Source organism: Panthera uncia, chromosome A2, assembly GCF_023721935.1.
Source record: "Panthera uncia isolate 11264 chromosome A2, Puncia_PCG_1.0, whole genome shotgun sequence".
Lineage (NCBI taxonomy): Eukaryota > Metazoa > Chordata > Mammalia > Carnivora > Felidae > Panthera > Panthera uncia.
The window spans coordinates 9,500,296-9,503,769 of NC_064816.1; positions in this window are offsets into that span (position 1 = coordinate 9,500,296).

The following is a 3,474-nucleotide window of genomic DNA, read 5'->3' on the forward strand; positions in this document are numbered from 1 at the left end:
ACAATCCTCAGGGTCAAGCTTGAACTCCAGAGATGTGCTGGAACCCCTCCATCCCCACCATTTGCAGCATCTGGAGACTGCCCCCCACTTCAGGTTCGTCAGCATGAAAAATTCCAGCCATACCCCATCATGCTCTGTTTGTTCAACCATCTGTTCACCCAGCAGCTACTTACTGAGCCCTTTCCACACGCTAGACACTGTTGTAGGAGCCAGGGACTCAGCAGAGGACAAGACAGACAATGATCCTTGGGGAGCTGACATCCTGGTTGAGACAGACAAGTAAAAAAAATAGAGTTGTATTTCCTAAAATTTGCAAGGAAGAAAAATTGAGCTGTTTGAGGATAAGAATTTGGTAGAGATGGGGTGGGGCCCGTTTTAGGCAGAGAGGCAATCAGGGAGGATTTCTCTAAGAAGGCAACATTTGAGCGAAAATGGAAATGAAGTGAAGAAGAGAGAATGCGGAGAAGGGAAAGCATTGCAGGCAGAGGAGACAACAAGTACAAAGGCCCTGAGGTTGCAATAGGTGGGGTTTTTTTGTTTTTTTTTTTTTTTTGAGGAGCGGTGAGGAGGCCACATGGCCAGAGGGGCAGGAGCGAGGGGAGCAGAGTGGGAGATTGGGGGAGAAGTCAGGACATGCCAGGTTCTCCCTCGCCCACCTCTAGGGCTTTGTCCCTGCTGTTCCTTCAACCAGACACCCTTTTCCTCTTTATCTACCTTGCAGTTTCCTAACTGGTCCCTCAATGTCAGCCCTTCTGCCTCTTCCACAGTAGTCCTGGGATACCTTTCTCCTGACATCTGACACCCTGTCTACTCACTCATTCGGCAAAGACTCATTGAGAATAGGCCAACTGCTGGGCAATTTCAGAGGAGTGACAGTTAAATAAAATAGGGCTGTATTTTATAATAAATACAACAGGGCTTGGAAAGGTCTCTCAAGGAGGTGGCATTTCAACAGAGACCTAAATGATCAGAAGAGGCCCGTCTTGGGGAGATATGATGAAAGGGCACTCCAGACACCGGCTAGTGCAAAGGCCCTGCAGTTGGAAGTAAAGTGAGAATATCTGAGGAACAGAGGGAAAGCCAGCGTTGTTGGATGGGGATGAGGGGAGCGGAGGAGGTACCTCTGGAGAAGTGGGCAGAGGCCATACAAGACTGCCTTGTAGACCAGGTGAGGGGCGGATGTGTTTCCTAAGGCCTCCAGAGAACCAGGAACAGGTTGTCCAGCGGGCAGAGGTGGGGAATGGGGTGTGATTTAGGGTTCCCGAGGCCCCAGAGAAGACTGGAGAGGGGCCAAGAGCAGCTGCGGGGCCGTGCCAGTACAGTTATCGTATTCGATTGAGATTGCACAGTAAGTCCCTCGGTCTCCTTGTTTCAAGCCTGCATGCAACTCTGTTTACAGTGCCACCAAAGTCCCCAGCGGGCATCGATAAATACTCACTGAATAAATGAATGCTGGGAGTTTGGAGTGAGAATTTGGCACGGTTCCCCAGCTCTATCCAGGGAGGGAGTCTGGGACCTGGCAGGCAGCAGAAAGCCCATCCCTGGACACAGTAGCCCAGTCCCTGGGCCAGCCTGGAGCCTAGCTTTGCCACATCCTCTCCATCTGTGAAATAGTTGGGCTGAAGAATTAGAAGAAGACAGGGCAAAGTCTATAGACATCCCAGCTCCAGAGCTGGGGACTTTCCTGACACCCCACACTGTGTCCACTCACTCTTTCCACAAAGATGGAGTGCGCCTAGGCCAAATGCTGGGCAATTTCGGAGAGGAGTGACAATTTAAATAAAGAAAACAGGGCCATGTTTATATATGACAGGGCATGGAAAGGTCTCTCAGAGGAGGTGACATTTAAATGGACACCTAAATGATCAGAAAAGCCTTGGGGAGATGTGTGCCTCAGTTTCCTCATCTGTAAATTGGGAGTAAAAGAACTACCTCAAAGCATTCTTTTAAAAAAAATTTTTTTAAACAGTATTTATTTGGGAGAGAGAGAGAGAAAGAGAGAGAGTGGGGGAGGGGCAGAGAGAGAGAGGGAGACACAGAATCCAAAGCAGGCTCCAGGATCCGAGCTGTCAGCACAGAGCCTGACACGGGGCTCAAATTCACAAACAGGGAGATCGTGACCTGAGCCGAATTGGGATGCTTAACCAAATGAGCCACCCAGGCGCCCCTCAAAACACTCTTTAATTCAATTGACAAATGAACGAGGGACAGCCAGGAGGCTGGTGTGGATGGACTAGTGCGCAAGGGGAAGAGATACAGGGAGAGAGAAAAGGGAAGGTGAAGGAGGTAAATCGTGTAGGGCCTGTGGTCTTTGGGTAGGACTTAGGCTTCTACTATAAAGACAGTGGGAGCCATGGAGGGATCTAGGCAGAGGAGGGAGGCGACCACACTCAGGTGTCCACAGGCGTTCTTAGACTGTTGTTTAGGCTGTGGTGGGGAAAATAGACTAGGAGGTAAAGGGTGGAGCTGGGAGACCTGAGAGGAGGCTACCGCACTGGTCCAGATGAGCAATGAGACCGGATCAGGTAGGTGGGGGCCGAGGAAGGGGTGAGAAGTGGGCGGATTCTGGATCGGTGTCATTTTCCTCCTCTTCCTTCTTTTTCTTTCTCCATTAAAACACCCCAAATTAAAAAAAAAAAAAAAAAAGAGGAAAGAAAACATCTCTCCCTGGTCTCTAGGTAATCAAAGTATCCTCAGCCCTCGGCGTTTTGGCTGATCCCCGGAGGGCGCTAATGTTCAGGCTCAGTCGCCAGGGAGCGCTCCCCGCCCTGAGCCCCAAGGGACCAAGGTTTGGCTCACTCACCGGGTTTCCAAGGGAGTGCGGGGTCGGCCTCGAGCCAAGCTGCACGCTCTAGAGACTCCAGAGACCCTGGAGAAGCTCCGAAGAGACCTCCACTCTCCTCCGCTTGGGCACGGGCCTGCTGCATTTATGGAACGCCACCTGCATGCAACAGCTCTGAAGAAGAGTACGGTCTACATTTTACAGCGGGGAAGATTGAGGCTCAGCAGCCACAGGATCCTTCGGGCCCACAGCGAGTCAGTTGTAACAACGGCAATAACATTAAGCGTGACAGCCGCTAACGTTTATTAAGCACTTGCTGTGTTCTCAACACTTGGCACTCACGGTCTCAATTTCATCAACACCGAGGGGTGGGTAGGGTAAATCCCACTTCACAGATGAGGCGCTCTTTGGACGTGGGGCTCCCCCAAGGCATGAGATGCTGGGATTTGAACCCAAATCTGTCCAGAGATTGTCTCCAGGCAAAGGATGGTCCTTCCCAGGAGCCCCGAGCTTGCGAACGAGGGGGGAGATGAATTGTTTTTGTGTTTAGAGGGGTCCCGGGAGGCCCAAAGGCCTCTGCCAACCCCCGCCTTAACGTGGCTCAGTCTTTTCTTCGGGTTCCCGCGCGCTCAGATGGGGGACACCTGGGCAGGGTGAGGATGCAGAAAGAGGCAAGGGCGGGGGGGGGGGGG